The 25,806-nt window shown below is 37.2% G+C and overlaps 1 protein-coding gene across 9 annotated transcripts in view; it reads right to left on the bottom strand.

Moving 5' to 3' along the window:
* The window catches only part of LOC5580170 (band 4.1-like protein 4), a 623,318-nt gene that overhangs the window by 352,706 nt on the left and 244,806 nt on the right, over nucleotides 1-25,806 (bottom strand). Inside the window, exon 1 of one of the 9 annotated variants that reach the window (XM_021837226.1) lies at nucleotides 9,737-9,777. The exons of the other annotated variants lie outside the window; for them this stretch is intronic. The gene's annotated coding sequence lies outside the window, so the exon portion shown is untranslated. Of the gene's footprint in view, nucleotides 1-9,736; nucleotides 9,778-25,806 lie in introns of those variants that run through there. 9 annotated transcript variants of the gene reach the window in all.

Here is a 25,806-nt window from a genome sequence, read left to right as displayed (position 1 = left end):
ATGTGAAAAGTGGATTATGGAGAGAGAGAGAGCTCTTAAAGGACGTAAAGAGAGTTTTCCGAGCCGGATTTTGGAAAGAGAGTTTTCCAAAATGTATTCAAATTGCCGGGAAGAGAGTTTTCCGAGCAGTGTGAAAAGTGGATTATGGAGAGTGAGTTCTCCAAGGCCGGAAAGGGTTTTCCGAGCCGGATTTTGGAAAGAGAGTTTTCCAAAATCAATCCAAATTTCCGGGAAGATAGTTTTCCGAGCAATGTGAAAAGTATATTATGGAGAGAGAGCTCTTAAAGGACGGAAAGAGAGTTTTTCGAGCGGATTTTGGAAAGAGAATTTTTCAAAATGAACCCAAATTGCCGGGAAAAGTGTTTTTTAAGCGATGTGAAAAGTTGAATATGGAGAGAGAGTTCTCCAAGGCCGGAAAGGGTTTTCAGAGCCGGATTTTGGAAAGAGAATTTTCCAAAATCAATCCAAATTGCCGGGAAGAGAGTTTTTCGAGCAATGTGAAAAGTGGATTATGGAGAGAGAGAGAGCTCTTAAAGGACGTAAAGAGAGTTTTCCGAGCCGGATTTTGGAAAGAGAGTTTTCCAAAATGTATTCAAATTGCCGGGAAGAGTGTTTTCCGAGCAGTGTGAAAAGTGGATTAGGGAGAGAGAGAGTTTTCCAAGGTCGGAAAGATAGTCTCTGAGCCGGATTCTGGAAAGAGAGTTTCTCAAAACGAATCCAAATTTCTGGGAAGAGAGTTTTCCGAGCAATGTGAAAAGTGGATTAGGGAGAGAGAGTTCTCCAAGACCGGAAAGAGAGTTTTTCGAGCCGGATTCTGGAAAGGGAGTTTTCCTAAATGAATCCAAATTGCCGAGAAGAGAGTATTCCGATCAGAAATTGGTAAATAGTTTTTCCAAAGCGAATGCAAATTGCCGGAAAGAGCTTTTTGAGCAATGTAAAAAGTAGATTGGATTTGGATTGGATTTTCGTTCAACTTCGATTTAATTTGAATGTGATTTAGAATGTATTTCATTTTGATTGGATTATATTTAAGGAGGAATCAAATTTGGATTTCATCTGGTTTAGAATTGTATGAATTGGGATTAAAATACAATTTCAACTGAATTTTGTTTGAATTTTGATTACATTTAAATTGAAATTTAGAATGAATTTTGATTTGATTAGTCTCAAATTTTGGTTAAAAAAAGGATTGATTTTGGATTTGTTGTAACAAATCAATTTATCAAGTTTAACTACATTATTATCATAAGTGTGGAGAAGAGGGTGAATGTGGCGAATAGAGTTGTTATAAATTGAAATATAAAAAATAATAAAGTAAATTGTTTTCGATTATGTTAAGCGTGTACAAGAGATGTCAAACAACGAGCGAAAATGAACGAAAAGCAGATTAGGCGAAACGGGCGAAACGAGAACTGTACGGAAAAGAAGCCAGTTTTGAAAACAACTCGATCAGTTTGGTGACAACTTTTGTAGCGAACGGACGGTGTTTGCTATAGTGTGTTTATTTGTTAATTCGGCTCAAGTTTGGCCGATCAGTTAGGTTTCGGTTACTACAATCGTTACCAGCAATCCTCCAGGAACCTCCACAGGCTTTCACCAGGAATTCTCCCAGTATTCTACCAGGATTTCTCTCAAGCTTCCACCACGAATCCTCTCAGGATTCCATCAGGAATCTTCTCAGAATTCTACCAGGAACACTCTCAGGATTCCTCCCGGAATTCTCTTATGATTCCACCAGGTATCCTCTCAGGATTCCTCCCGGAATTCTCTTAGGATTCCATCTGAAATCACATAGGATTCCATCAAAAATTCCCTCAGGATACTACCAGAAATTCTGTCAGGATTCTACCAGAAATTCTCTCAGGATTCCACCAAGAATCTTTTCATAATTTCATCGGGATTCCACCAGGAATCTTCTCGGGATTCCACTAAAAATGCTCCCACGATTCCACTAGCAATCCTCTCAGGATTCCAATAGAAATTCTCAGGATGCCACCAGCAATCCTTTCAGGATTCCTCCAGGAACCTTCACAGGCTTCCACCAGGAATCCTTTCAACTTTCCACCACGAATCCTCTCAGGATTCCATCCGGAATCCTCTCAAAATTCTACCAGGAACACTCTCAGTATTCCACCAGGAATCTTCTCAGGATTCCACTAGGAATTCTTTCACGATTGCTCTAGGAATCCTCTCAGGATTCCACCAAAAATGCTTCTTCTAAGGATTCCACCTGGAATCCTCTAAGGATTCCACCTGAAATCCTCTAAGGATTCCACCTGGAATTCTCTAAGGATTCCACCTGGAACCCTCTAAGGATTCCACCTGGAACCCTCTAAAGATTCCACCTGGAACCCTCTAAGGATTCCACCTGGAATCCTTTAAGGATTCCACCTGGAATCCTTTAAGGATTCCACCTGGAATCCTTTAAGGATTCCACCTGGAATCCTTTAAGGATTCCACCTGGAATCCTTTAAGGATTCCACCTGGAATCCTCTAAGGATTCCACCTGGAATCCTCTAAGGATTCCACCTGGAATCCTTTAAGGATTCCACCTGGAATCCTCTAAGGATTCCACCAGGAACCCTCTAAGGATTCCACCGAGTTTGGCCGATCAGTTAGGTTTCGGTTACTACAATCGTTACCAGCAATCCTCCAGGAACCTTCACAGGCTTTCACCAGGAATTCTCCCAGTATTCTACCAGGATTTCTCTCAAGCTTCCACCACGAATCCTCTCAGGATTCCATCAGGAATCTTCTCAGAATTCTACCAGGAACACTCTCAGGATTCCTCCCGGAATTCTCTTATGATTCCACCAGGTATCCTCTCAGGATTCCTCCCGGAATTCTCTTAGGATTCCATCTGAAATCACATAGGATTCCATCAAAAATTCCCTCAGGATACTACCAGAAATTCTGTCAGGATTCTACCAGAAATTCTCTCAGGATTCCACCAAGAATCTTTTCATAATTTCATCGGGATTCCACCAGGAATCTTCTCGGGATTCCTCTAAAAATGCTCCCACGATTCCACTAGCAATCCTCTCAGGATTCCAATAGAAATTCTCAGGATGCCACCAGCAATCCTTTCAGGATTCCTCCAGGAACCTTCACAGGCTTCCACCAGGAATCCTTTCAACTTTCCACCACGAATCCTCTCAGGATTCCATCCGGAATCCTCTCGAAATTCTACCAGGAACACTCTCAGTATTCCACCAGGAATCTTCTCAGGATTCCACTAGGAATTCTTTCACGATTGCTCTAGGAATCCTCTCAGGATTCCACCAAAAATGCTTCCTCTAAGGATTCCACCTGGAATCCTCTAAGGATTCCACCTGAAATCCTCTAAGGATTCCACCTGGAATTCTCTAAGGATTCCACCTGGAACCCTCTAAGGATTCCACCTGGAACCCTCTAAGGATTCCACCTGGAATCCTTTAAGGATTCCACCTGGAATCCTCTAAGGATTCCACCTGGAATCCTCTAAGGATTCCACCTGGAATCCTTTAAGGATTCCACCTGGAATCCTCTAAGGATTCCACCAGGAACCCTCTAAGGATTCCACCGAGTTTGGCCGATCAGTTAGGTTTCGGTTACTACAATCGTTACCAGCAATCCTCCAGGAACCTTCACAGGCTTTCACCAGGAATTCTCCCAGTATTCTACCAGGATTTCTCTCAAGCTTCCACCACGAATCCTCTCAGGATTCCATCAGGAATCTTCTCAGAATTCTACCAGGAACACTCTCAGGATTCCTCCCGGAATTCTCTTATGATTCCACCAGGTATCCTCTCAGGATTCCTCCCGGAATTCTCTTAGGATTCCATCTGAAATCACATAGGATTCCATCAAAAATTCCCTCAGGATACTACCAGAAATTCTGTCAGGATTCTACCAGAAATTCTCTCAGGATTCCACCAAGAATCTTTTCATAATTTCATCGGGATTCCACCAGGAATCTTCTCGGGATTCCACTAAAAATGCTCCCACGATTCCACTAGCAATCCTCTCAGGATTCCAATAGAAACTCTCAGGATGCCACCAGCAATCCTTTCAGGATTCCTCCAGGAACCTTCACAGGCTTCCACCAGGAATCCTTTCAACTTTCCACCACGAATCCTCTCAGGATTCCATCCGGAATCCTCTCGAAATTCTACCAGGAACACTCTCAGTATTCCACCAGGAATCTTCTCAGGATTCCACTAGGAATTCTTTCACGATTGCTCTAGGAATCCTCTCAGGATTCCACCAAAAATGCTTCCTCTAAGGATTCCACCTGGAATCCTCTAAGGATTCCACCTGAAATCCTCTAAGGATTCCACCTGGAATTCTCTAAGGATTCCACCTGGAATTCTCTAAGGATTCCACCTGGAATTCTCTAAGGATTCCACCTGGAACCCTCTAAGGATTCCACCTGGAACCCTCTAAGGATTCCACCTGGAACCCTCTAAGGATTCCACCTGGAATCCTTTAAGGATTCCACCTGGAGTCCTCTAAGGATTCCACCAGGAGTCCTCTAAGGATTCCACCTGGAATTCTCTAAGGATTCCACCAGGAATCCTCTAAGGTTTCCACCTGGAATCCTTTAAGGATTCCACCAGGTGGAAAAGGCTCAGCATTCCTCCAGGAGCCTTCTCAGGATTCCACCAGGGATTCTCTCAGGGTTCCACCAGGGATTCTCTCAAGATTCCACCAGGGATTCTCTCAGGGTTCCACCAGGGATTCTCTCTGGGTTCCACCAGAAATCCTCTCTCTATTTCACTAGGAATCCTCTCAAAATTCCACAAAAATCCTTCCAGGATTCCACCAAGAATCCTTTCATGATTGCATTCTGTATCCTTTCAGGATTCCATCTGGAATACTCTCAGGATTCCATCAGGAATCTTCTCAGGGTTTCATGTGGAATCCTCTCATGATTCCATCAGGAAGCCTCTCAAGATTCCATGAGGAATCCTCTCAGCATTCCATCAGGAATCTTCTCAGTAATCAACCAGGAATCCTCACAAGATTCTAACAGAAAATCTATCAGGATTCCAACAGAAATTCTCTCAGAAACCAAAAGGAGTCTTTTGAAAACTCCGCCTGGAATTATCTCAGAAATTTAAAAGAAACCTTCTATGGTTTTGAGCACGAACCCTTTCTGGATTCCAAAAGAAAGCTTCCACGGTTCCATGAATATCTAGTTTAGATTTATAAAAATAATCTTTTCAGATTTAAAAACTTTTCTGAAAACATTTCAAGAAGGAGCTTTTCAGAACTGCAAGAAGGATCTTTTCCGGATTATAAGTGGCATTCTATCCGAGTTTGTTTGAAAATCGATTGATGTAACTAGTGCTTAAGTTGAAAATAAAAACATGCGAAGAAAAGATATTTTTAATGTACTACCGTCAAACGGGGTAACTTGCAACAATTTTCAACTTCAAAGCTATATGGACGAAAAAATTGAGGATTCAGATGAGACAAAAACCTTCTGGTACCCTAATCGCTACGTAAAGAATACCACGTGGTATTAATTTTATCAGTATTTAGTTGTCTGGAATCAGGAGAGACGAAAAATATGCATTTTTAATGCTACCCCTGATGTGGGGTAACATGCAACACACAATGGTACCTGAAGTACACTATTAAAAATTTATCCTATATTGTGTTATTATGGTCATTTCATAAATGTCTACAGTAAAAGCATGACTTTTATCAGAAACAGGCTGCTTTTCTCTTAGAAAACTAATTATCGATTGTATTATGAGTATTGAATCAATTTGATTGAAAGCTTCATTGGCATTGCATAGGGTGTGCACTAGGGCGATTCAAATTTTAAAAATGTTTGAAAATCCAATCTCCCATATGCTCCTTACCATCCTTATCATAAAAATAGTGTTCTGTGAAATTTTCAGCTTTTTCGGTGGTGATTTGAAGGTGGCCCAAAGACAATGTAGGTTTGTATTAAAATTACTATGGAGAAATTTTGAGAAATGTTCCAAACACGCTAGTACTGTAATGTAAGTAGAAACTTATCATCCCATAGTGAAAACTCATTCTTCAAACCTTAATGAAGGATGTTGCTAAATAAAAAAACCCTTTTGAGCATATTTCGTTTAGGATTTTAGTACATGTCTGCAGGGCTATAATTCCATATTAGGCAGTATAATAGCAAATAAACTCATGAATATATCTTCGGCTATCCGTCGGATTGAATTTCTCTCTTCAGCAAATTTCTTTATTATGGTTGGAAGAATGAGTTTCTACTATGGGATAATAATTTTGTACTTACATTACAGTACTAGCGTGTTTGGAACATATCTCAAAATTTCTCCATAGTAATTTCCATATAAACCTACATTGTCTTTGGGCCACCTTCAAATCACCACCTAGAAGGCTGAAAATTTCACAGAACACTATTTTTTTTTTTTACAAATACAATGGTATTTTATGCTTTACTTCACATAACTTATTTTTTAGACATATTTAAATCAAAGCAACGTATAAATATTGATATGTAAAATTTGTTTGACATAACTTTCATCATATTTCATGCAGAGAGTTCCCAATGACTGATCTGTAAGTTAATTTTTTTTGCAGATTTTCTAAATTATTCTTTATTTTCATGAAAAAAAATAAGACTAAATCTAATAATAATACGATTTATTTAAATTTTTCAAAAATTAATACAAACAGTGTGTTGAATTGATTGAGGTACAAATATTTTAATGTTACTGTACAAATATATGTTCAATTTGCCTTTTCATGTGTTTTCGATGACAAACGGCTGGAAATATCAAACAATTGAGATCAAAATTGCTGTTGCAAGTTACCCCACAAGGGTGATCAAAAACGTTTTTGAATTTTTATCGTGTTTAAGCACAAAATTATCAAAACTTTTATGTTGTCAATTTGTACACTACTAAGTACTGTAACTGATAGCAAATGCCTCGAATGACATATTTCTACCGTTTGTGTGGCATGAAGAACGTTTTTCAAGATTAGTTTTATACAATCCAAATTTTAATATGATTTTCACCTCCAGCAAACTCACCAAAAAAGAAACGATACCCAAACCCTTGTCAAAACCTTCTGTTGTATAACTAAGGTCAATAAACGGCGGAATAAATCATAATAATTCAACTCAATGCTGAACGAAACGACTATTCGGTTACATGTCGAAGTGTTGCAAGTTTCACCCCTGTTGCAAGATACCCCGTTTGACGGTATAGTAATATTCTTCAGATTTTTTATTCAATTTTTCAAATTGTATCCGTTTAGGAGAATTTGACACGACATGAATCGAACTAGAAACTTCTCCAGCACTAGCTCTTATATGGAATCTCTTCTGAAAACCATAAAACATTCCTTCTGCCATAATTTAAAAAAAATCATCAACTATTTAACAGTGTTTCACGGAACTTTTACAATAAATTCGATAATTTTGAACCGCTGATCTTGAATTTGCTCTTCGAATTTTCTAAACATTTATGTACAGTTTTTAAAAAATATGAGAGTTTCTTTACAGAATTGCAGAAGTTAAATAAGATCTTCACAAAGGCCTGCACAGAGGATAAAACAGAAAGCTTCATTGGAATTTTTGTAGAAATTTCCACGGATAAAATAAACTCTAATATAAACCCTTCAATCCCTCAGAGCTGCCTCCATAAAGGTTTAGACAGAAATCTCCACATGAGTTCTTCAAATCGAAACACACAAAAGAAAGTAGAATGGGAAAAAGGAGCCTGTCATTTTTGGATTTGTCCACGAATCGAACCTAAAAACTTTCATGGCATTGCTTTGCAGCCAGGTTCTTTACCATTAGGTTAAGGCTTAAGTGTTAACTTACAGATGTTAAAATTTTACTTCCATAAGATAAGGACTGTTCATTTTATAAAGTGGACACTTTGGACATGCAATATCTTTTTAATTTATCAATGAAATCGAAATCGGTTTTCTGTACATCGTTCGACTAATATTGTACAATGCTGTGGTAATAAAAAAGTTACCAAAATAATATGATTTCACACTAATAAGGCACAACGTTTAGAACGGTCGATTTTGGAGGTTATCAAAATCAAGGATTATTAAAAATCAGCAGGAAAATTCGACAATTTATATTTTTTATTTTCAAAAAATGGTTGTACTTAGAAAGCATCATCAATTAGAAGCTTGCTAAAAAATATCAAGTTATTTTTGGAGAAGCAATTTTGCAGATATCATAAAATCATTTTTTATCAATTTTTTTTAAAGAAAAATATATTAAATTTAAATGGAACTGATATGAGTAGAATTTTAAGGTTTAAAGAACGTCCAGACGGAAGTAATAATATAGAATTTATAACAAAAATAACTTACGCCTTCATAGAGTTGCTGATTTAGTCCCCACGTCATATTTTAAGCACAATAGAAAAACAAATAATTTATTTTCAGAAGACCACTCAAAGCACAATGACAATCATCAAGATTGGGAACACTGCTTGAATTAAATCAAATTTATTTTGCATGTATTATTTTCAGAATGTGTTATTCTGAGACTACCTATCAAAATATTTTGAGAAAAACGCTTACAGTTTGCTCTAGATCGATAAACATGCGTATATATTTTAAAAAATATGGGATTTTTCAATAAAACGACCATAAAGAGTAAATTTGGTACCCAAGAATACGGTTAAAACTCAAGATTTTGTTTTTTTTTATACATATATAGTTTCTTTAGTAATCTAAACCAGTTTTGAACACGCTTATTACTTTACTTTTTTGCTGGTAGTAAAAAGATGGTGTATCAGCAAATTTGACCATAAGGAATAGATCACTAAAGTGACACCTTAAGTTGAATAGTAAAGGATACCAACATACAATTTGTTCATTAAATTTAGGATTTTATTCATGCGAAAAATAATGTTTAAACTTGACGAACAGTTTTTCTTAGGAGTTTTTGCAAAAACTATTAAGTTCTTCAACCGAAAGCATTTTGTAAGTTTCTGTATTTTCATAACATTGTAGAATAATAGTTGAACGATACACAGAAAACCGTTTACGATTTCATCAATAAATAAAAAAGATATAGCATAAACAAGGTGTCCACTTTATAAAATGAACAGTCCTTAATAAGTAAATAAATTTTCCAAAATTTCCCCTTTAATAACATCCATATATGGCTTCATCTTCTAATAATAACTTTTTATAATCAACGAAAAGGCTGATAGATTGATTGAAATCTATTTTTCCATAAACACTCCAAAGACAATGTGGTAGAATTTTCTTCTTAATTTTAGTTCTCTCTTCAGATCTAGAAATAATTTGGAAAAAAAAATTTTGACGTTTGGACTGCCCAATTTCGATTATGATCTTATGTTCAGAGATGGCAAGTAGCAAACATATTTGTTGAATCGCAAAAAAACATAATACTCGCGAGCATAAGAGTGCCGATTTACTCGTACCTGTCGTTCTCGCGAGTAAACGAAGCTTAAGTGTTCCTTAAACGTAATCAAGGGATTTTGACTACAAACTATTAGTTTATCGTTTCGATGGATGAACAATCGATTTGTCTGTCAAAACCGTAACAAATCACAAGGACGGTTACTCACGAGTAAATGTTCTCGAACTTTTTGCTATTTCTTTAGATATGTTCTCACGAGCATACGAATGCGAACCTACGCACACCAAGCCTGTTCGCGCGTCTGTCATGCTAGATTTCAGATCGTTTACACTCGTGAGGTACCTTGTAATGTGAATATTTTCACCACCACTTTGTTACCTGATTTTCAAAGATATTCCGGTATCCCTTGGGCGACCTGGAGCAAACATACCTGAAAACGAAAAAAATCATGATTTAGTTTATTTTTTGTAGTAAAAACTAAACTTTACAGGGTTTATGATCGTGTGTTAGTTATTTTGAAAATTAGGATTGAAAGGCTGGCATTATAAAACTGTTTGTTGAGCGAAGGAGGCGTCAAGTTCAATAATATTAGTTTAAATCTCTTATAAGCGGTTTCTTCACCACCGCTTAGGCCCTAAACCTGGTTTAATCGTATGGGTAAACGTGGCTTACGACTTAAGCGAAGGTGAAGAAATCGGCCCTTAGTTTCTTTGACAGTAGGATTGAGGACTCAGCGTAAGAAACAATTGGGAAATTATTTTTTTAAATACAAGGGATTTATTTTCGAAGTATCACATAAATTTAACTTATTACGATGCAGCATGACGCCATGCTGTTTCTTAACCAGCAGATTATGAAGATCGAATGTGCCTCGGATTTTTTTCCCGCCGGAGATCAGTATTTCGTTCAGTCTATAATTTCATATTCAAAAGGTTTTTAAATTGTGTATGGGCTGAAATGCGTAGGAAAAGGTGTTTTAATGGGCTGTATATAAAAAAATAGCTAAAAAGTTAAAAAACTCAAAATTTCATCAATGGAATATTTTAAAACATTCCGATTATGAAAATGACTCTATGACACTACCCCGAATGCCGTTACCCCGAATGGGTCATTATCCCGAACGCCACTACCCCGAATGCATAACACATTGAGACTAATTCTAATCAGAGGGTGGGGAGATAATTTTACGATTCCTCATGAGTATTAATCAAGTTCTCAGCAAATAATTTTTACATACTAAGTTTCGTTTGGATTTGTTCTCTAAATTTAATGAGATCTTCATAGCCACACTGCAATGCTCTGAAGAACAGTCTATTTCGAAAAAAAAAGGGTGAATTTATAATGAAAAGGATAGCTATAATATGCACAAATTTAGGGTGTAGTAATATCTGGTTTTGGACGCTGCCACTCACTTCCTTCATTCAAATTTTTTAGATGCCGATCTACTAGCATAAAGATCTTGTAAAAGATTTTGTTTCATAAACAATGTTAATACATAGATGACCCGATTTTGTCAGCCCATTTTTGAAATCGTTTTTCAGCTCTCTTTCAAAGTGTAAGTAATATTTCAATATTGTTTCTTCTGAAACATATTTATGATAAGTTCAACATAACTAAAAAAGATTTTGGAGAAATTCTTTAACGGAATGGAACAAAAAGTTTTCCTTTAAATGAGGCTGACAAAATCGGGTCAGTACTATAGAAGATCACCCTGATATAATCGCTGCAAGTGATGTTCTATAGAACCCGCCTAAGGACCAACCTGATAGAAAAACGACATTTGATCACCTCTAAAGTAAATACTTTCGTTGGTTTGGGGGATCGTTCAGCTGAATTTGTTTAAGATACCCACAAAAAAATAGTTGTGGTTGATTCAATATGATGGTAGAAAAGTGGTGAGCAGTTCCATAATCGACCTAACTGTTTTAATACAAAAAATAATAGAAGGGACATTTTTTGATTAGAATTATTGCGGGATTATTTTCAATAAATGTCTTGAGGATATCCTCCTTTAAAAAAAAACGTTCCATATGAAAATACTAGCGTGACAAGCTCTCCAAGTAATCAAATAGCACTTTTATTCGTTCTGCGTGCGAATATACTGCTATTAAACAGCTGAAATGCCCTATTCTAGCCGTATAATAGCCCTATAAGACCAAAAAGGTGGATTAGCGGGTAGTGGTTAGTTGGGTCATACTATTCGGGGTAGTGGCATTCGGGGTAATGACCCATTCGGGGTAGTGCCGTTCGGGGTAGTGGCGTTTGGGGTAGTGGCGTTCGGGGTTATGGCGTTCGGGATAATGGGGTGGAGCCTATGAAAATATAACCCAATTACTGAAATTCGAGGTACACTAAATTTTCATAACCTTCTGGTTTGGACATAGCGTAGACGCAAGACTATAAGTCTATTGAATCAAAAATAGCAATCAAAACCATTCGCACGGCCAATTTTTTAGCTAAAGAGAAGAAGAAAAGGTAGTACCCGTTTTTCAGAGGCACATTAAGAGGTTAATAATGGAAGTTTGTGAGTAATTACTTTTTTTTATTTATCTGGGGTTTTAGGAAAACTACGAAGTCATTTAGTAAAGACCCTTCGATCAATTGATGCTACGGTAAAACTATCACAGGAAGCTCTAAGGTGAGATCTTGATTTGAACTGTTTATCATATGTATGAATTTATTTTTATACCGGGAACCATCCATAAACCACGTGCGCAGACAACCAGAATGTACTTATAACGAAAACACCTTTTGAGTTTTACGATACATAAAGGGTGTATGGAATCAGATAGCGATATTTGGAAAAAATCGCCCGTTCATCCAAACATCTTCAAACTTTCAGGGAGTAAAATAAAACATGTTATGAATATTTTCCCATGTTTGTTTTATTCAATTTCAACTCCATATCCAAATGCTTCAGAAGTTCCGGTGAGTTACGAGGGTTGAGATGCTTCTGCACGAAATGGACCTACTTAGCCTTGAACCACTCCAAAACCTCTTTCGAGTAATGGCACGAGGCCAAATCCAGGCCAGGCCAGAAAATCGTAGGACACACGATGGTCGACCTCGGAAGAGGAAGTAGACGCTTTTGGGGGCATTTCTTTAGGTAAATCTGCCTAATGGCCATTCCAATTGTCTTGAATAGGGTGCTCCGCTTTCCACATGAGCAAATAGCTTGCCAAACCGGTTCATTGACAAAAGGTCGAAAGACAAAACGTTGAAAGGACAAAAGGTCGAAAGACAAAAGGTCAAAAGACAAAAGGTCGAAAGGACAAAAGGTCGAAAATGATTTGCTTGGTGGGAATTTTTTTCTTCTTTGAAAAAAAGATTTTTGATCTTTTGTCCCTTCAATTTTGTTCTTCGACCTTTTGTCCTTTCGACCTTTTATCCTTTCGACGATTTGTCTTTCTACCTTTTGTCATGGATTCATTTGGTTTCGTCAACATCTGGGTGTAGAGCTTCCGTTCACGTGTTTTACCTACCGTATTCTACCGTTCATCGCGATTAGGCGTCTTTTGGACTTTGTTCGTACGTAGTCCTCCACGTTTTTTCACATCTTGCACGAAAGTTTTCGGTAGATTCAGTTTCTTCGTCACATCTGGAACTAAACTGTTGGGATTTTGCTGGAAAGCTTGAACAACCTGTTTGTGATCCTTTACACTATACGGAGATCCATTTTTGCATTTTTTTTTTCGTCTTGATAGATGGTCAAACGTTAGTGGTACCGTTTCCAAATGCGAGACAACGTAAAATGTACCATCCCCAGCTTTTTGCTAATGGCACGATGATTGCACATCTGCGGGTGAAACTTACACAGCTTAAAAAAAATGAACATTGGACAAAAATTTCAATATACAATACCCAACAGTTCAAAAGTTACAGCCGTTTCAAAGTGGTGCAATTTGATTCCGTACACCCTTTATTTATGCAAAACTTCGCGTATAAGATGTCACGAAAATGCTTTATATGTACAAAAGTATAAACGATATATGTGCATTATTTATATGACGAAAATTAGCATGCAATGCGAGTATGTATAATTTATTACGAATTAATCTGTACCCTCACATCATTAATGATAACAGAGTTGATTTCATAGCTGCTTCCTATGAACTCATAGATCGAACGATTTAATCCATCATGTAGTGCGTGTGGGATGCAATTTGTATAAATAAACGACTTTGTTCGTAAACGTTTATGCGACTTCCGTTTGCCTGAATGGTCATTTATGAAAAGTCTGGCCAAAAACCACGATCCATGCAAATTTTACAATTTCTGTATGTTTAAAAAATAACGAAGAGGGGAAAGGTTCTAAAAATTTAAAAACACGTACTTTGTGAGCAGCTATCTGTGTTCATCAAGCGTAACATCAATTCGTTCGTTCTAATTGTTCGAAGATCTGAAAATGCTCCAGGACTCCGGTAACTTGGATCTTTTATCGACATATCGTCACCAGCGTAATCATTTTAGGTTCTTCAGAATACACAATCTTCATGATCTCAGCCTACCATCCAACGAGGTGCAGCAAACAGTCACCTCATAAAAAATCGCCAAAAAGTGCATAATTTCTTATTATGTGCATACCTCCCGTCGTGATGCGATATTATCACATCAGAGCCGATGCACATCACAATACTGCGACGTTCAAGGCAGCAGGACCAAAATCTCGAGATGGCACACGCAAACGAGCCTCAACCCTGCCTGCATTTAAAATGAAACGGTTGATTCACAGCGCTCCTTAGTTGGCACCGCACGAAGGCGCCAAATTTTCAAAGACGTGCAAATCTTTTCGTCAGATCGTTTATGACGAGATTTAGCGGGTCAGTCAGGCGTGGTTAGTTTAATGGTCTCCGAAAAAGAAACGATTTATGCACAGTATTCTCGTAGTGTAATGCCGACAAGTTATGTAATGGTGAGTTTGATGTGGCATTTTTAGCATTGAATAATACATTTGCAACTTTTTTAAATTTAATGTTTATTTTTTTTTAACACAGATCTAATTTATTTTTGATCAATTTAAAAAATAAAACATTTGAGGAATTAATAATTATTTCAAAATTGATAACGATTTAATTGTTGATTTGAAAGGTGAGAGCAGCAATTTGTTGAACACCTGAATAGCACATAAAACACAAGCACAGAGGGTCATCTTGTCTAAATCTACAACTTTTCTGAAGTCACAATGAAAAATTCATGTCAATCATTATAGTTTGTCAAAAACATTCACTTCATCAAATCTATGCCAGATTTGTTGGCTTTTGAAAAATCATACAAAAATTTGTGTTCAAATTTAAGTTTGAGTTGGTTCAAAAATAAATCAAAGCCAACCCTCTACCGCAGATCATTTTGTTTTAAAAAAGGAAAACAGTTGCAAATGTATTTTCAAATACTGTTCGATTTGAACTCACAATGCTTAAGCTCAAAACTTGCAACAAAAACCTCAAATTCTGAAGAAACCACTTTAAGTCCACTTCATTCTAGGAAATTTCCTGGAAAAGCGCATCAACGTACATCGTCTGCAAACCAGAACCCGAAAATCTGCACACCCCACAACATTTGTGCGTGTCAGTTCTTCACAAACCAACGTATGCTCGTTTTCCGTCGCACATACGTCCTATTCAATCCGACACTTTCCAAAGTAGTTGCTGTCCAAAAACGAAAATGGCACCAGCTCGAGTTCCCCGCACGCACCACCCCAAAATCCTGTCATGAAAAACGACAGCACAAAGAAATCCTGTAAAAGACGTCTCGAAGCCTGAACTGCTCATACGAAAACTACTTGCTCCGATCCTGTTCCTAACTACAAACCCCCGCCTTAGCATAAAAGTCAAAGGATAACGTGTCAGCAACGTGTAAGCTGGATTCAAATTGAAACGCTTTCCTCTCTTATGTATGGCCTCGTCTATCACCGTCTTCACCGCACATCGGAGTAACTGGACAAAATGTTTTGGTCATAAGTCGAAATGTTATTGTATAGCGTTTTACGTGATTTTTATTTTATCTCATTTTAATACTTGAGCATGCGTGTGTTATATATGGATTCTCAAGTAACCATAAGCACTATTAATAAGCCCTAAATCAGCATCATAGATACGTACAGGCATTATAATGGCACTATAAATGCTTCTAATCATAAAATCTGCGATTGTGGTAGTGAGAAGATTTATGTTTTGCTCCCGCTTTCCACACTATGCAAACACTAAGCACGTAATATATCTTTCAAAACACTGGATGGCATTGGAACATGCCCAATATGCGAATTTAAAGCCAATTAGTGCTTATTTAATGCCTGTATACATCAGACTTAGCAGCATTAAGGATGCAATAATAGTTTTTCTATACAATGGAAGTGCTGTTATTAAGCGTATAAGCATTTGTAGTGTTATTATAATGCATGTATGCATCTATGATGTCAATTTAGGGCTTATCATTAGTGCGTATGTTTTGGTGTAATCCACAGCAGACCATTTAAACTTCTTTAAAAGTTTTGTCCACGAAATGGGCCCTTTTACTTATATGTGCACCGCTGCCAAGATGATTTGAAAGACATTCCACAGACGGGTTCCGCAATCCACGCGCAGTAAGGGAAAAAGTTTTCCCGACTGCCCTCCCCCACCATCCTCACTCCCCCCCAAAACACAGTTCCTACGGATTGGAGTCCGTTGTCTGAACATCTCCGAAAGAAGTGTGAACAAGCTTCTTTGAAGAACGATCCAACTTTTAACGAATCGGCTTCTTCCCGCCACAAACAACCGTCATCTTTGGCACGTCCTCGCTCGAGGTTTTGCTCCATCCCATCATCGAGGTCGGTCGTCGTTACTGGGAAAAGAGTAGCAAAATTCGGAAATGAAAAACCATTCTTTCGCACTTTGTAAGCGCACGGAGAGCTGCTGGGCAGGGAAAAAATCACCAGAAGAAGATACAAATTTTTGCCTAAATTGCCACTTTTGACTCTCGTTCTCGGATGATGGGAAGCGGAGGCGGGGGCGATTTTCCAGCTGACTCTCGGATTCAGGATGGAATTTCGTTCCGGTCCAAGCTGGGTTCGGTTTTTTATCTTTTTTTCTGCCCTGGTTTGTTCAGGGTTGTTTTGGGGTTCAACTTTCAATCGTGATACCGAAGCCGACAAATGGTGCACGAATGGCCACTTTTTCGTCGAGTAGGCAGCGATTTTCCGCTTCAGTTATCACTGAAGAAGAGGGGGGGGGTCGGAGGAGGCGGTGTCATCGGAATGTTCCGATTCGGTTCGACAGTTGTCCGTGATTTGGGACCTTATTACTGGGAGAAATTAAGGCAGGGCAGAAACATTCTTGGCAGTGATGGAATTTGAAAAATGCTGATGTTACGTCTTTGATATTTTGGAATCTAACTCACATTATCTATGCTTCTGACAATTTCATAAATTTTGATTAGGAAGAAAGCTGCAACTATCAAGCTATATTCGCTTCAATATCATTAACTGGTTGACTTTTGGAAGCATTAGGAGAAATCTACAATTTTTGAAGAGTATGAAGAAAAAATATCCAAACTTTTTTGCAATCTACTACAGTTGACACCCAGGCTTCGTCCTTTAATGGACAGGCATTTGTTATCCGTGAACAAAATTTTTTGACATCCCTGTGGTAACTCGACTAAGCCAGATGTGGGAATATTGTCCTAACAAACATTTTAGTTGAATAAGAGTTGAACAAACCACTTTAAAGCTAATTTCAGCAGAGTTAACTGTTGTTCAGCTACAAATGTTACTGGGGGTATAATATTGATAAATGTTACCTCGAGGAACATCAGCTCTTACGACTTGGAGTTCTGATAATTAACTTTAAGTGTACAATTTTACAGATAAATTTGGGTTTTTCGAAAACTGTATGTTGGAAAATAAATTTTTTTTTTATTTTATGAATCAAGCCTCCATGCCAAACAAGATTTTTTTTTTCAGAAACACATTTCTTTAATATTTGATTCAGTGGTTGTTTAAAAAAATCCTTCATCGTTTACTTTTGGCTGTTTTCCTAGAGATCCACTAGAGATTCCTTGATAAATATCTGCTGAATTTTCAGCAGAGATTCATCCCACAGTTCTCCCTTGTGTTTCTTAAGTATCCAACTATATTTTCTATGGATTTACCATGTTTTTTAAGTTTTATAAGAATGTATGGATTCTTCTACGTATTCAAAAGGAAAGATTATAGCAAGATTTTTGTTAAATCCTTCAGGAATTCCTCCTCCTAAAATCCTACAGTGATTCTTTCAAGAAGTTCTCCAGGAATAAGTTCCAAAATCGTTCCATTAAGGTTATGTAGGAATGCTTTCTAATATATGTCTCTTCCAGAAGTTTCGTAAAGGGCAATTTCTTCAGGATTCATGCAAAAGTTCTTTCAAGGAATTTTCCACATTTCACCAGATTTCCTCTAGATTTTTTTCAAGAATTAAACCAAAATTACCTACACGATTGACCTTCTGAACTTTTACTTGCTTTAAGGATAGATTATTTTAGATTACTGTAAGGATACCCTTCAAAGAAAACAATTGTACAATGTGCAACAGGCATTGAATTTGCATTATATAATTCTAATTTCTACCATGCTTACATACCTTTTGAATCACTGTGCGGTAATTGAACTCACGCACAGTCCTTATGTAACCACCAAGTACAGTAATAAAGTTAGTTCTTTGTAAGAAGTCAATCACTCCGTGCGTTCTCATGACTTTTCCCCATCCGAGTTCTTGAGTGTTCCGCCGCGATAAACCAAGTTGTGAATAGTAGTGTTCGCTAAAATATCGGTTCGCAAATACGCAGTTTGTGATTCGAGGTCGGAAAAATTGCTACATTTTAGATGCCCTTCTGATCCGGATCAGAATCCGTTCTTTGACAAACTCGCGTTGTGCGAAAATCTATTCGCCATTGATTGGCTCGCACCCATCAAATGGTGCAGTGAATTGCGCAGCATAGCTGCTGAATGGTGTGAAAGTGCGAAAATCGTTGTACGGGAACTTACGTATTCTCGGCAGTCTAAGCAGCTAAGCTTTTTTAACATGCAACTATTCACAATATAAAGCACATAAAATTGCAATTGATGATTTTTATACACAAAAGAACATTTTATTCTCAAAATCTACGGTATTTCCTAACCAAAGTCATAAGGAACATGTTCTTTTATCGCCAATGCAATTACTATTGTCGGCAACTAAAATGTTCTATCCGTCAATCCAAAACTGTGCTAAAAATAGTTATGTATTGGTAACTTTTCGTGTTTGTTGACGATGCCTGAAATTAATCGTCACTTATTATGTTCTACTCGTTGAAAGGGCCAATACAAAAAAATACAGACTACACTGAGAACAGCGTTGCAGTTATAAATACAATAGCAGAGTGTCAAGTTGAATACACAACTCCCCTAAATGTTTGCAGACTATGGCACCGTCCACAAATTACGTAACGTTCTAGGGGGAGGGGAAGAGTAGGCTCAACCGCTGCGGCTCATACACAAAATCTTCTCTTTTTATACAAAACCCGTTGCGGAGGGGTGAGGTAGTCCAAAATTGTACATTTTGGCGTAACGTAATGAATGGATGTTGCCGTATTTCTTATTATTTAATTTCATCGAATATTTTTTGCATTAAATCTCACTATGGCACCATTTCGGCTGTAAAAATAACCATGTCATGCACAGTACGAACGAAACCTGTAAAATTATAGCGAATCGAATGTAACAAAAGGACTCCATCATATATGATAGATATTTATGTGCGATCTGAAAATTACATTGCTGCTGGTTTGAAAATGAGCTATAATTAGCTACCAAACTAGATGAATATATAAAAAAAGTTCTAGAAGGGTATTGAACTCGCGACCTCTGGCGCGATAACTACACGCCCGAGCTCTCTCGGCTGTCTCACAACGTTAGGGAGTGGCTGGCAAAAGTTCAACACGTTCTGCGTAAAATAAGTGTATCACAGAATTGCTTCGACGGTTGGCGGTTTCATCGAGAAGTGATTGAAAGAGCAGTCAACAATGCGAAGCGTTCTCTCGATCGCGTGATTGTTGAGCGTGGCTGGGTTTGTTTTGTGGCAGATTCATGTAAATTTCTAGCGGATTTAACTGAAATATAGTTGAAAGGGCCCTGATTGGTTGACAGATGGTCTTATTTGCTTCAGCTGTTGGCTTACGCTTGTAATTTTCAAATGCCTGCCATAATTTTCCGTCGATGTCCAAATTGCGTGCTGCTTAATATTCACAAATTTTTGCTGTGTGGTTATAATCTTAAGCAATTGCATCAAGTGAGAATCCAACCAAGAACCAACCAACCAAGAAGTTGCAGCGTGACGTCATTGTCATTTGGTTCATAATATTGTGCTCTGCAAGAAAAATCCACGGATCGCGATTATCGGATTACTTGAATTTCACAGTTGCGTTTGAATTGCGCGTAATATTGTCTGGCGTAACTGGCGCCGCTGGATGTGGATTTAAAATTAGCGAAGCATTATTTCCTTTTATCCGCTCCTGATCCACACCATCCGTCCGCATTCAAACAACACGCATGACTTTTGTCGTTAGCGGAAGAAGCCACGAAAGAGTGGTGCCGACTTGATAGAGACTCGCGAAGTGGAAAAATATCGACATAATATGCAGCCCAGATTCAGCTGTCACGAAACGTCAAATGCAGCTAGTTGTTTTTATGGCTGAAAAAGTGAAAAGTATTGTATTCGAAATAAACTGATATTAAAGATCTCAGTCAGCGCTCCGCTTTTGCTCTAATTTTTCCAAAGATGCTGTTAAACCTAAACACAAGGCTAGTTATTTCTAATGTCTGCTACGTTTGCTGGCATGAAACTTCACTCAAAAGCCTATATATGCTTCGACGTGATCCAAACGCAATATTTTTTTACCGAGATGTCCATGTGAAAGTTTGAACAGCTTGCGCATAATTGGTGTAAATACAGAGTGGGATATGAAAAAAAATCAGCAATCACAAAAAAAGAAGACCGTTTCGCGAGTCTCGTCTCAGGTGCCGACAACTGCAAGTCACCACTTGTTTTGTTACATAGTGGTTTCCTCTCTAATAAATGAACTGAAAACAACGGCTCCAGTGCCTGTCAAAGTTTACAGGTACTGTTGTCGGGGATGATATTAGGCCAAATTATAATCTGAAATATCGCAGCGAGCATTGGCAGCCCTGTAACAAAAAGCTTATTTTAGAAGTTAAGAGGTCTGCTACTCCACTGATTCGGAATCGTTTCCCTCCTAGATATCGAAAGATAAACTCTTGAACTTGGAAAGAAACTGTCTCATGAGTTGAAACCAACCTCAGATGCTGATTGAGCCATTTTTCCACTTCGACCTCCTCATCATCTTGGACAAATAGGTGGGTCTTAGTGGCTTGTTACTCTCTTATACTCTTCCGACCGTAACTTATAAGTATTCACTAGAACAGATACAGCAAGAGTACAACTTGGTAGATCTTACCCCGTAACGCACCTCGAAAAGGTGATCTACCCGCGTTACGGGTAAGTATTAAATTAAATATTAAATGACTGCACAGCATTGATAAAACTTGGAATTTTCAATTGATGTCCTACAGAGCGTTGAGATGGACCTGATCTACATTGGGCAAAGTCTAAGCACTCCAGGGCGTTTATAAAGCTCGGAAATTTTGATGGATTTTCTACAAGGGGTAAAGATGCTCCAGATCTCGCAAATATATGTGTGGAATGTAGTCAAATTTGTCTAGGGCGTTGCAACAATTTAAAAATTTCGATTGATGTCCTACAGAGCGTCAAGATGCGCCTGATACACATAAACACACCATCGTAAATGATGAGATATAAGAGTACAAATGTGGAGGCGATATACGCACATCTTGCATGCAGCCTTATGGCGCATGTACGTATATCGCCTCCACATTTGTACTCTTATGCGCTATCTTGTACGATTTTGTGTTTACTGGGAATAACTACAGGACGTTGATACAGATAAAAAATTTTGATTGAGTTTCTACAGGGCATAAAGATGCACCCGATGTCGCTAAGATCTGTGTGGAATAATGTCAAACTATTCCAGGGCGTTGATACAGCTTGATCGATTGATGTCATACAGGGCATTGAGTTGCACCTGATCTACATAGAGCAAAGTCAAAATACTCCAGGGCGTTAATACAACTAGGAATTGATATCTTCAGGCCATTAGGATGCACTCGATCTACATAGAAGAAAGGGCGTTAATATAGCTTGTAATTATTAAATGATATCCTACAGGACGTTAAATGCAACTGATCCAATTAAGACAAGGTCAAATTACTCCAGGGCGTTGATACAGCTTGACAATTTCGATTGATGTTACATAGGGCGTTTAGTTGCACCTGATCTACATGCAACAAAGTTAAATTTATTCAGGTCGATGATACAGCTTGAATTTTCAACTGATTTCCCAAAGGGCGTTAAGAAAAAATATCTGGGAAAAGCTTCTTAGTCGAAGACTAAGCGCGACTAAGCAGGACAGGGCTGAGCATTGGCAATACTAATATAAAACTTTAATGTAGTATTCCTTGAAGTTATCTACAACTACAGTCGAATTTCGTTCGTTACACTATCATTAATCTAAAACAAAGGAAAACATCATTTTCTGACATAAGACTCAGCCCGATTAATGCAAGTCTTTCACTAAGTGGGCTACATGTTTAGTGCAACCAACGAAAGTTGACTAGATTACCGACCCCAGTAAAATTTTACTGGGTTTTGGAACTACGGATTTTTCGATCTACGGTATACTCGTATCTCAGTGGAAGTAATCGAAAAACGTGTGACAAAATCATTATTATTTGGTTGGTTTGCATACAAGAGGCAAACTCAATGGTGCAGATGAATTTACCTCTTGTAACCAACCGAATTTACCAACGTAAGCAGTTAAAATCGTGCTGAACCTTTTTGGTTGCTTAAAATAGTTGAGTTTGTCACTAAATTTCGACTACTTACCACGAGAAAGCGCAAAATGGGTGCAGGAACAGTTCTCGATTACTTTTTCAAGTCGACGTAAGTAACTTTCATACGGTTTTGAGAAAATTAATTAAGAAGAATTACAACCTGCCTTCTACAACTGTTTTAAAATGAATCGCCTTTTTAACATTTTTTGCCGTGCACATCGCTTAAATTTCGCATACAATCAGCTCGCGTTCAAAAACTAGGTAGCTTCTATTATTTCCCACAAAAAATACACAGTTAACTCTCTCTTACTCGATATTCGGTATCTCGATATCGAGTTAGAGAACCATAGTAAAAATTGGTTTTCATGGCTAACTCGATGGTCCTTTGGATCGCAGTTGCATTGGTTTTGTGTTCTGTAACTCGATACCTCCCTAACTCGATGGTCCCTTCAATATCGAGTAAGAGAGAGTTAACTGTATAACAAAATGATAAGCCGTTTCATTTAGTTACTTTCGACGTAGAACCGGCTTTGGTAGTGTTTTGTTTTGATTCGTGGTTAAGTCACTTTGTCTCTCCATACAACGGAGCGGTGAAAGTAGCGGTTGAGTTGCAAAAGTTGAAAATCTTACTTACGCCGTTTTGTAATTCCGGAATTAAACATTCTAAAAGTGATAAATCTAGTTGGGTAAGAGCGGAATGGGTGAAATTTCGTCTGCGAAACACGTATGATCGATAAAGTAAGTTTGTTCACTTTTCTGACTTGAGACCACTTGAATCTGTTTTCGAGAGTTTGGTTGCCATAGACGTGTTTCCTGGCGCCGCACAGTGGGACGGAATCAAAAAAAGTGGGACATGTGGGTTTGCGCCAAAACTATCGGTTTTAGCGTTTTGGTGTCTTCTGCATTGTTTCTTCTTTTTAAGAGTACTTTATTATAGAAATAAAAAACATCGTTTTCAATTGTATACACTGAGAAAAAAAATTAACTTTTTTATTTTTTCTCAAAATTGAAAACTACCTAAGGAAGTATTGTAGGTAACGTCATTTGAAGAAACTTTGTCGAAGACGAAAAAATTCTAGCTCTCATACTTACTAAGTTATATGGTAAAAATGATGTTAACCCCCTTAAAAATGATTTTTTTACAATATCTTTTTTATATGATTTTTTTAATTTTTACAATGTTGTACAATGTTGTAGAAACTTCAAAAATACCAAAAATAACGATCTTGATGTTATAACATAATATTGCAGTTTTCAACAATTATGATGGACATATTATGCTTCTGAATAATTTTATATTGCTTTTGAGGTTCACATGTATTGCAAAACAATAGTAAGCAATTGGTTTCAATATTGGAGTACCTTTTTTAACTCATGTTAGAATATTGATTTATTTTCGGAGATGTTTCCTTCATCCAAATTTAGTTCATATTTGTTCAACAAATTCATCGAATTCTAATATTTTCTTCTGCTGGAGTTATAATTAAAGCTCATTTAAATCATTTTCTACCCAATCTTCATCGTCGGAGGAATTTGACCAATCGTTGTGAGAAACATCTGGTTCTTTCAAACATTCCAATACTTCTTTTCGAAACGGAATACTTTTCCTCTTTGGAATTTTTCGCATGGATGAAATCAGCGGATCCGAAGATACCATGAGGCGGTTGAAAATGTCCTGATTGGTTGCTACACTGTTAAAAAGAAAAGTATGCTTTATTATTTGAGAAGACATAAATATTTGAAAAGTTTACCGTGAGCATTTCCTTGATCGATTTTCGCGAAAACTTTTGATGTGCTTATTTCGACATTCTTGAGGTTCTTCAGATAAAGTCTGACTATTTCAGCGCCATGAATCAGAACACGGTGAACACTGGATGGCATTTTGTACCAGTCGTAATGCTTTACATATAGCTGAGCAGATGTTTCTCACAACGATTGGTCAAATTCCTCCGACGATGAAGATTGGGAAGAAAATGATTTAAATGAGCTTTAATTATAACTCCAGCAGAAGAAAATATTAGAATTCGATGAATTTGTTGAACAAATATGAACTAAATTTGGATGAAGGAAACATCTCCGAAAATAAATCAATATTCTAACATGAGTTAAAAAAGGTACTCCAATATTGAAACCAATTGCTTACTATTGTTTTGCAATACATGTGAACCTCAAAAGCAATATAAAATTATTCAGAAGCATAATATGTCCATCATAATTGTTGAAAACTGCAATATTATGTTATAACATCAAGATCGTTAAACTTAAAAAACATTATTGATCCCATTGGATCCCGCTCTGGTTCATATATGTTTTGAAAGTGTGTAAGTTACTGAACAGTATAACGTCAAAATTAACTGCTACTACCAGCAACTTTGCAAGCTGTTAACCCTTAAAGGTGACGTATAAAAAAGAAGAAATAGTTCATAGCTCTTTCAAAATAAGAGATAGCGCTTTAGTCTCTTCAGCAAAAATGTGTATTTTTGAAGTTTCTACAACATTGTACAACATTGTAAAAATTAAAAAAATCATATAAAAAAGATATTGTAAAAAAATCATTTTTAAGGGGGTTAACATCATTTTTACCATGTAACTTAGTAAGTATGAGAGCTAGAATTTTTTCGTCTTCGACAAAGTTTCTTCAAATGACGTTACCTACAATACTTCCTTAGGTAGTTTTCAATTTTGAGAAAAAATAAAAAAGTTAATTTTTTTTCTCAGTGTATACAATTGAAAACGATTTTTTTTATTTCTATAATAAAGTACTCTTAAAAAGAAGAAACAATGCAGAAGACACCAAAACGCTAAAACCGATAGTTTTGGCGCAAACCTACATGTCCCACTTTTTTTGATTCCGTCCCACTGTGCGCCGGATGGTTCAACAACAGAAGATTCTCATTAGACACATTCCCGCATGCGCATCATCAAGCTGATTTGATTTTGACGACAAGTCCATAAAAACCATCAACTACTGAATAGTCGGTTATTGGTTTTATTGACTTTTCGGCCAGTTCGGTATTGCTGCAAAATTAGGTCTGACAGCTACCGTAGTTCAGTAAAAAGTAAAAATTATTTCTGAACTTCAGAAGTTTTCAATCAAAAAGCTGAAAGTTCGGTATTTGTTATGATTTACAAATTGTACCCAGTATAAAAAATTACCGAACAAGCAAATCGTTATTGAGTGTGTGTACCATCAAAATATTAGATTTCTGGAACTAGTAGTTTATTTTTATAAATAATCAAAAAAAGCTTGAAAATAAGGTCATTTTAAATTGTCACTTTTGAGGCTTCATAGGAAATCTCGCTTTTAGGTGGACTTATACTATTTTGTAATGTCACATTCACGTCCAACACATCAATTGTTATTGGATTGCTTTAGAAAACTTGAGAGGAACACGATTCTCTTGATTTGGTCTTATTGCATATCAATTCTACATGCAGCGGACTGGACTACAGAAATTCATACATTTTGTCTTAAGAAAGATGGAACGATTATTGCAATACGAACGCTTTATGTATTGTTTTAGTACCATCC

The sequence above is a fragment of the Aedes aegypti genome, chromosome 1, assembly GCF_002204515.2.
Source record: "Aedes aegypti strain LVP_AGWG chromosome 1, AaegL5.0 Primary Assembly, whole genome shotgun sequence".
In the NCBI taxonomy this organism is placed as follows: domain Eukaryota; kingdom Metazoa; phylum Arthropoda; class Insecta; order Diptera; family Culicidae; genus Aedes; species Aedes aegypti.
Note: the sequence above shows the minus strand (reverse complement) of the source record. Positions and strands in the feature narration are given on the sequence as shown.